This window comes from Oncorhynchus nerka, linkage group LG24 (genome assembly GCF_034236695.1).
Source record: "Oncorhynchus nerka isolate Pitt River linkage group LG24, Oner_Uvic_2.0, whole genome shotgun sequence".
NCBI lineage: Eukaryota > Metazoa > Chordata > Actinopteri > Salmoniformes > Salmonidae > Oncorhynchus > Oncorhynchus nerka.
This window is the reverse complement of record NC_088419.1, coordinates 67,810,128-67,820,029: the sequence shown is the minus strand read 5'-3', so window position 1 is coordinate 67,820,029 and position 9,902 is coordinate 67,810,128.

Genomic DNA, 9,902 nt, shown 5'->3' with positions numbered 1-9,902 from the left:
TGTTACCTGTCCAGCCTGTAGGTATAACTCTACTCTAGCCAACCTGTTACCTGTCCAGCCTGCTCCAACCTGTTACCTGTCCAGCCTGCTCTCTCCCAGGTATAACTCTACTCTAGCCAACCTGTTACCTGTCCAGCCTGCTCTCCCCCAGGTATAACTCTACTCTAGCCAACCTGTTACCTGTCCAGCCTGCTCCAACCTGTTACCTGTCCAGCCTGCTCTCTCCCAGGTATAACTCTACTCTAGCTAATGTGTTACCTGCCCAGCCTGCTTTCCCCCAGGTATAACTCTACTCTAGCCAACCTGTTACCTGTCCAGCCTGCTCTCCCCCAGGTATAACTCTACTCTAGCCAACCTGTTACCTGTCCAGCCTGCTCTCCCCCAGGTATAACTCTACTCTAGCCAACCTGTTACCTGTCCAGCCTGCTCTCTCCCAGGTATAACTCTACTCTAGCTAATGTGTTACCTGCCCAGCCTGCTCTCCCCCAGGTATAACTCTACTCTAGCCAACCTGTTACCTGCCCAGCCTGCTTTCCCCCAGGTATAACTCTACTCTAGCCAACCTGTTACCTGTCCAGCCTGCTCTCTCCCAGGTATAACTCTACTCTAGCTAATGTGTTACCTGCCCAGCCTGCTTTCCCCCAGGTATAACTCTACTCTAGCCAACCTGTTACCTGCCCAGCCTGCTTTCCCCCAGGTATAACTCTACTCTAGCCAACCTGTTACCTGTCCAGCCTGCTCTCTCCCAGGTATAACTCTACTCTAGCTAATGTGTTACCTGTCCAGCCTGCTCTCTCCCAGGTATAACTCTACTCTAGCTAATGTGTTACCTGTCCAGCCTGCTCTCTCCCAGGTATAACTCTACTCTAGCCAACCTGTTACCTGTCCAGCCTGCTCTCCCCCAGGTATAACTCTACTCTAGCCAACCTGTTACCTGTCCAGCCTGCTCTCTCCCAGGTATAACTCTACTCTAGCCAACCTGTTACCTGTCCAGCCTGCTTTCCCCCAGGTATAACTCTACTCTAGCCAACCTGTTACCTGTCCAGCCTGCTTTCCCCCAGGTATAACTCTACTCTAGCCAACCTGTTACCTGTCCAGCCTGCTCTCTCCCAGGTATAACTCTACTCTAGCCAACCTGTTACCTGTCCAGCCTGCTCTCTCCCAGGTATAACTCTACTCTAGCCAACCTGTTACCTGCCCAGCCTGCTCTCTCCCAGGTATAACTCTACTCTAGCCAACCTGTTACCTGTCCAGCCTGCTCTCTCCCAGGTATAACTCTACTCTAGCTAATGTGTTACCTGTCCAGCCTGCTCTCTCCCAGGTATAACTCTACTCTAGCCAACCTGTTACCTGTCCAGCCTGCTCCAACCTGTTACCTGTCCAGCCTGCTCTCTCCCAGGTATAACTCTACTCTAGCCAACCTGTTACCTGTCCAGCCTGCTCTCCCCCAGGTATAACTCTACTCTAGCCAACCTGTTACCTGTCCAGCCTGCTCCAACCTGTTACCTGTCCAGCCTGCTCTCTCCCAGGTATAACTCTACTCTAGCTAATGTGTTACCTGCCCAGCCTGCTTTCCCCCAGGTATAACTCTACTCTAGCCAACCTGTTACCTGTCCAGCCTGCTCTCCCCCAGGTATAACTCTACTCTAGCCAACCTGTTACCTGTCCAGCCTGCTCTCTCCCAGGTATAACTCTACTCTAGCTAATGTGTTACCTGCCCAGCCTGCTTTCCCCCAGGTATAACTCTACTCTAGCCAACCTGTTACCTGCCCAGCCTGCTTTCCCCCAGGTATAACTCTACTCTAGCCAACCTGTTACCTGTCCAGCCTGCTCTCTCCCAGGTATAACTCTACTCTAGCTAATGTGTTACCTGCCCAGCCTGCTTTCCCCCAGGTATAACTCTACTCTAGCCAACCTGTTACCTGCCCAGCCTGCTTTCCCCCAGGTATAACTACTCTAGCCAACCTGTTACCTGTCCAGCCTGCTCTCTCCCAGGTATAACTCTACTCTAGCTAATGTGTTACCTGTCCAGCCTGCTCTCTCCCAGGTATAACTCTACTCTAGCTAATGTGTTACCTGTCCAGCCTGCTCTCTCCCAGGTATAACTCTACTCTAGCTAATGTGTTACCTGTCCAGCCTGCTCTCTCCCAGGTATAACTCTACTCTAGCCAACCTGTTACCTGCCCAGCCTGCTCTCTCCCAGGTATAACTCTACTCTAGCCAACCTGTTACCTGTCCAGCCTGCTCTCTCCCAGGTATAACTCTACTCTAGCTAATGTGTTACCTGTCCAGCCTGCTCTCTCCCAGGTATAACTCTACTCTAGCCAACCTGTTACCTGTCCAGCCTGCTCTCTCCCAGGTATAACTCTACTCTAGCCAACCTGTTACCTGTCCAGCCTGCTCTCTCCCAGGTATAACTCTACTCTAGCCAACCTGTTACCTGTCCAGCCTGCTCTCCCCCAGGTATAACTCTACTCTAGCCCACCTGTTACCTGCCCAGCCTGCTTTCCCCCAGGTATAACTCTACTCTAGCCAACCTGTTACCTGTCCAGCCTGCTCTCTCCCAGGTATAACTCTACTCTAGCTAATGTGTTACCTGTCCAGCCTGCTCTCTCCCAGGTATAACTCTACTCTAGCTAATGTGTTACCTGTCCAGCCTGCTCTCTCCCAGGTATAACTCTACTCTAGCCAACCTGTTACCTGTCCAGCCTGCTCTCCCCCAGGTATAACTCTACTCTAGCCAACCTGTTACCTGTCCAGCCTGCTTTCCCCAGGTATAACTCTAGCTCTAGCCAACCTGTTACCTGTCCAGCCTGCTCTCTCCCAGGTATAACTCTACTCTAGCCAACCTGTTACCTGTCCAGCCTGCTTTCCCCCAGGTATAACTCTACTCTAGCCAACCTGTTACCTGTCCAGCCTGCTTTCCCCCAGGTATAACTCTACTCTAGCCAACCTGTTACCTGTCCAGCCTGCTCTCTCCCAGGTATAACTCTACTCTAGCCAACCTGTTACCTGTCAGCCTGCTCTCCCCCAGGTATAACTCTACTCTAGCCAACCTGTTACCTGTCCAGCCTGCTCTCTCCCAGGTATAACTCTACTCTAGCTAATGTGTTACCTGCCCAGCCTGCTTTCCCCCAGGTATAACTCTACTCTAGCCAACCTGTTACCTGCCCAGCCTGCTTTCCCCCAGGTATAACTCTACTCTAGCCAACCTGTTACCTGTCCAGCCTGCTCTCTCCCAGGTATAACTCTACTCTAGCTAATGTGTTACCTGTCCAGCCTGCTCTCTCCCAGGTATAACTCTACTCTAGCCAACCTGTTACCTGTCCAGCCTGCTCTCTCCCAGGTATAACTCTACTCTAGCCAACCTGTTACCTGTCCAGCCTGCTCTCTCCCAGGTATAACTCTACTCTAGCTAATGTGTTACCTGCCCAGCCTGCTTTCCCCCAGGTATAACTCTACTCTAGCCAACCTGTTACCTGCCCAGCCTGCTTTCCCCCAGGTATAACTCTACTCTAGCCAACCTGTTACCTGTCCAGCCTGCTCTCTCCCAGGTATAACTCTACTCTAGCTAATGTGTTACCTGTCCAGCCTGCTCTCTCCCAGGTATAACTCTACTCTAGCCAACCTGTTACCTGTCCAGCCTGCTCTCCCCCAGGTATAACTCTACTCTAGCCAACCTGTTACCTGTCCAGCCTGCTTTCCCCCAGGTATAACTCTACTCTAGCCAACCTGTTACCTGTCCAGCCTGCTCTCTCCCAGGTATAACTCTACTCTAGCCAACCTGTTACCTGTCCAGCCTGCTCTCTCCCAGGTATAACTCTACTCTAGCCAACCTGTTACCTGCCCAGCCTGCTCTCTCCCAGGTATAACTCTACTCTAGCCAACCTGTTACCTGTCCAGCCTGCTCTCCCCAGGTATAACTCTACTCTAGCTAATGTGTTACCTGTCCAGCCTGCTCTCTCCCAGGTATAACTCTACTCTAGCCAACCTGTTACCTGTCCAGCCTGCTCTCTCCCAGGTATAACTCTACTCTAGCCAACCTGTTACCTGTCCAGCCTGCTCTCTCCCAGGTATAACTCTACTCTAGCCAACCTGTTACCTGTCCAGCCTGCTCTCTCCCAGGTATAACTCTACTCTAGCCAACCTGTTACCTGTCCAGCCTGCTCTCTCCCAGGTATAACTCTACTCTAGCCAACCTGTTACCTGCCCAGCCTGCTTTCCCCCAGGTATAACTCTACTCTAGCCAACCTGTTACCTGTCCAGCCTGCTCTCTCCCAGGTATAACTCTACTCTAGCCAACCTGTTACCTGTCCAGCCTGCTCTCTCCCAGGTATAACTCTACTCTAGCTAATGTGTTACCTGCCCAGCCTGCTTTCCCCCAGGTATAACTCTACTCTAGCCAACCTGTTACCTGTCCAGCCTGCTTTCCCCCAGGTATAACTCTACTCTAGCCAACCTGTTACCTGTCCAGCCTGCTCTCTCCCAGGTATAACTCTACTCTAGCCAACCTGTTACCTGTCCAGCCTGCTCTCTCCCAGGTATAACTCTACTCTAGCCAACCTGTTACCTGCCCAGCCTGCTCTCTCCCAGGTATAACTCTACTCTAGCCAACCTGTTACCTGTCCAGCCTGCTCTCTCCCAGGTATAACTCTACTCTAGCTAATGTGTTACCTGTCCAGCCTGCTCTCTCCCAGGTATAACTCTACTCTAGCCAACCTGTTACCTGTCCAGCCTGCTCTCTCCCAGGTATAACTCTACTCTAGCCAACCTGTTACCTGTCCAGCCTGCTCTCTCCCAGGTATAACTCTACTCTAGCCAACCTGTTACCTGTCCAGCCTGCTCTCCCCCAGGTATAACTCTACTCTAGCCAACCTGTTACCTGTCCAGCCTGCTCTCTCCCAGGTATAACTCTACTCTAGCTAATGTGTTACCTGTCCAGCCTGCTCTCTCCCAGGTGTAACTCTACTCTAGCCAACCTGTTACCTGTCCAGCCTGCTCTCCCCCAGGTATAACTCTACTCTAGCCAACCTGTTACCTGTCCAGCCTGCTTTCCCCCAGGTATAACTCTACTCTAGCCAACCTGTTACCTGTCCAGCCTGCTCTCTCCCAGGTATAACTCTACTCTAGCCAACCTGTTACCTGTCCAGCCTGCTCTCTCCCAGGTATAACTCTACTCTAGCCAACCTGTTACCTGCCCAGCCTGCTCTCTCCCAGGTATAACTCTACTCTAGCCAACCTGTTACCTGTCCAGCCTGCTCTCTCCCAGGTATAACTCTACTCTAGCTAATGTGTTACCTGTCCAGCCTGCTCTCTCCCAGGTATAACTCTACTCTCTAGCCAACCTGTTACCTGTCCAGCCTGCTCTCTCCCAGGTATAACTCTACTCTAGCCAACCTGTTACCTGTCCAGCCTGCTCTCTCCCAGGTATAACTCTACTCTAGCCAACCTGTTACCTGTCCAGCCTGCTCTCTCCCAGGTATAACTCTACTCTAGCCAACCTGTTACCTGTCCAGCCTGCTCTCTCCCAGGTATAACTCTACTCTAGCTAATGTGTTACCTGCCCAGCCTGCTTTCCCCCAGGTATAACTCTACTCTAGCCAACCTGTTACCTGCCCAGCCTGCTTTCCCCCAGGTATAACTCTACTCTAGCCAACCTGTTACCTGTCCAGCCTACTCTCTCCCAGGTATAACTCTACTCTAGCTAATGTGTTACCTGTCCAGCCTGCTCTCTCCCAGGTATAACTCTACTCTAGCTAAGGTGTTACCTGTCCAGCCTGCTCTCTCCCAGGTATAACTCTACTCTAGCCAACCTGTTACCTGTCCAGCCTGCTCTCCCCCAGGTATAACTCTACTCTAGCCAACCTGTTACCTGTCCAGCCTGCTCTCTCCCAGGTATAACTCTACTCTAGCCAACCTGTTACCTGTCCAGCCTGCTCTCCCCCAGGTATAACTCTACTCTAGCCAACCTGTTACCTGCCCAGCCTGCTCTCTCCCAGGTATAACTCTACTCTAGCCAACCTGTTACCTGTCCAGCCTGCTCTCTCCCAGGTATAACTCTACTCTAGCTAATGTGTTACCTGTCCAGCCTGCTCTCTCCCAGGTATAACTCTACTCTAGCCAACCTGTTACCTGTCCAGCCTGCTCTCTCCCAGGTATAACTCTACTCTAGCCAACCTGTTACCTGTCCAGCCTGCTCTCTCCCAGGTATAACTCTACTCTAGCCAACCTGTTACCTGTCCAGCCTGCTCTCTCCCAGGTATAACTCTACTCTAGCCAACCTGTTACCTGTCCAGCCTGCTCTCTCCCAGGTATAACTCTACTCTAGCTAATGTGTTACCTGCCCAGTGGAACAGCCACTTACAATAGTGCATCTAGGTCTTTTAAGGGGGGAGGGGGAGAAGGATTACAGCCTGCTTTCCCCCAGGTATAACTCTACTCTAGCCAACCTGTTACCTGCCCAGCCTGCTTTCCCCCAGGTATAACTCTACTCTAGCCAACCTGTTACCTGTCCAGCCTACTCTCTCCCAGGTATAACTCTACTCTAGCTAATGTGTTACCTGTCCAGCCTGCTCTCTCCCAGGTATAACTCTACTCTAGCTAATGTGTTACCTGTCCAGCCTGCTCTCTCCCAGGTATAACTCTACTCTAGCCAACCTGTTACCTGTCCAGCCTGCTCTCCCCCAGGTATAACTCTACTCTAGCCAACCTGTTACCTGTCCAGCCTGCTCTCTCCCAGGTATAACTCTACTCTAGCCAACCTGTTACCTGTCCAGCCTGCTCTCCCCAGGTATAACTCTACCTCTAGCCAACCTGTTACCTGTCCAGCCTGCTCTCTCCCAGGTATAACTCTACTCTAGCTAATGTGTTACCTGTCCAGCCTGCTCTCTCCCAGGTATAACTCTACTCTAGCCAATGTGTTACCTGTCCAGCCTGCTCTCTCCCAGGTATAACTCTACTCTAGCCAATGTGTTACCTGTCCAGCCTGCTCTCTCGCAGGTATAACTCTACTCTAGCCAATGTGTTACCTGTCCAGCCTGCTCTCTCCCAGGTATAACTATACTCTAGCTAATGTGTTACCTGTCCAGCCTGCTCTCCCCCAGGTATAACTCTACTCTAGCCAACCTGTTACCTGTCCAGCCTGCTCTCTCCCAGGTATAACTCTACTCTAGCCAATGTGTTACCTGTCCAGCCTGCTCTCTCCCATGTATAACTCTACTCTAGCCAATGTGTTACCTGCCCAGCCTGCTCTCTCCCAGGCATAACTCTACTCTAGCTAATCTGTTGCCTGCCTAAAGCTAGGAATGTTCCATCATGATAGCCCCAAAAAACATTTATACCATAAATGTGTGATTTCCCATGAACATATATATATATTTATTAAATCTTTATTTAACTAGGCAAGTCAGTTCAGAACAAATTCTTATTTACAATGACGGCCTACACTGGCCAAACCCAGATGACACTCAGCCAATTGTGCGCCGCCCTATGGGACTCGGCCAGTTGTGATACTATCTGTAGTGACGCCTCTAGCACTGAGATGCAGTGCCTTAGACCCATACGCCACTCGTGAGCCCTAAAATAATAAACAACAGTTTTACATAAACACACTTCAATAACTTGTGCCATAACTTCAACTTTAAGTCACACAATACACATTCATCAAGTACTTCACCCCTGTGATAATTCATCACTTTGGTTATTCCCGTCAACCAATAAATGTTCCTCGATGACTCGTAAACTAATTTGCCTCATGCGTAAAGCACACCTGCACTTCAAGTAAACAAAGGTTACGCGGCGGAGGGATACATCTGAGGGGAGGATTTACAGATGTACACCTGTGTCACGGCTGGGTTCCGCCCCTATATATAGACCCCATGGCCGGGACACACGTTCTCTTTCATTTTCTCAGTGGATGTCTGTATGGTTTGAGGTACAAACTTTCTGAAGTTCGCTTGGTAAGTAAGTCACTGGTAAGTGTAATGTCTTGCGTGGAAGTATACTCACTGGCTGTTTGCAGCCTGGAGCAGCTGGCTAAATGGCCAGCCCCTCCTCTTGAGTACTCCAATCGCTGCTCATGGTTGATCTGTATCTTCCGCCCGTGGTTTGTCCTACTTGTGTTTCGTTAGCGTTACACTACGACTCCGTGTGCATCCATTAGTATGGTGGCTCTTGCTGCCACAAACTGTAATTTACCTTAGAACAAGCCAGTCGGCAAGTTGTGCATGTGTGTATTGTGAATTTCTATAACATGCTGTTCCCGGCGCCAAAGGCGCGGGTTCTCTGCTAATTACCCTGCAGGGTTTTTCTCTTGTTCTTTCCCCTGCAGAGTATTGTGGTGGGCTTTCCACTACATTGAGACATTAACTTCAGAGTTCTTTAACGGAGTTACTCCATCATATGGTGCTGTTTTTACTGCTTGGATATTACACCGGCTAGATAATATTGCAGTAGGCCTGGGAGAGCTCAGATGGAGGCCTCCGCCCTTTTTTTTGGTACCAAAAAATAGATTGAGTAGATCCAGAGAGTCGGTTCCATCAGGGCTGAAGCTCTGAGTGCTGTGGTGCAGACGGGACACGGCCTGGATATGGTGCGCTTCTGCTTCTTGGGCGATGCTGCGCTCCACCTCTTTGGTAGGTCTGAGAGTGTCTGTTCCTCCACTCCTGAGCAGGGGCAGTGTGAGTCTGAGCCTGGTTTCTAGGCATCCCAGTTGGGGCCCTGGGATGGGAGTAATGGTTTGCTGGCTGATGTGTTCTAGGCTTTGGAATGAGGCACTGAAGCGCCATCTGTGCTTCTCTTTCTTCCTTAGACACTTGGAGGAGGAGAGCCACTGCTGGGCCAAATGTCCGGCCATTTGCTATGGGTACACCTAGGAGTGGAACCTTCTCTTTGTCAGGGTTCTTGAACTGCGCCAACCATAAGTGGCACCAAGCAACACTGTGTTGCCAAAGATTTTCCAACCATCTGAGCATTGCCCTGAAAGCATTGGATGAGCAGGTCTGTAACTGTAGACAATTCTTTCATGGTCTCAGCATCATAGAGGCGTTTCTGCAGCTCCTGAATTGCTAAGCCTAGCGGCTGAAACAGTGCTTTCATGTGTCCTGCGTAGGAAGCGATCAGATGCTCTGCATCGTTTGTTAGGCTGCTCTTGGTCTGAACTGTGATGGAGAGAAGCAGGCAGAACAAGCAAAGCAAATGATTTGTCCATACAGGGTAAATGCTCAAAACCATTCTCATCTGCACCATGAACTGTAGCTAAGCAAGTGCATATGCTTGACATGGCAGGGGTTCTGTAATTTGGCTTGTACCAGGTGCATTGGAGCTCACGCACAAAGTCTTTGAACAACGGGATGGTTGTCTCAGTCTTTGAAGAACTGAAGTGTGTTCTTACCTGAGGCTGGGAATTGTTTTTCCTAATGTTTACATGGGTGGAACGACATCCTGTGTACAACACTTCACTTGAGAGATGTGTGTTCTAAGAAAATAGTATAAAAAAATGTTTTTGTTTCGGGGTGTCTCGGTGTATGCTTCGATTCCCTCGGTATCGGCTTCAGATGCTTCGAGGAAAGGTTATACTTACTGTTGACTTTAACCCGTCATACTTCGGGGTCGAGACTCGCGCCTAATTAGGTATCACGGACCGGGCTGGAAACTCCTGCCTATATGAAGCTATCTGACTGGCACAGTCAAGGGTGGACTGTCAGTCTCGGCTTTGGTGGACTCAGTCAAGCGAGGACCGATAGCCTACAGCACTGCTGAGCTCTGTGATCATAGCTACGATAGTTATGTCTGGCTAACTTAGCTAGCTAGCTACAAGATAACTTCTGAAGTAACGGGAAAGACCCGAAGCTAACTAGCTAGCTAGCTAACACAAAGATGGAAATGCCCGACAAAAAGCTATA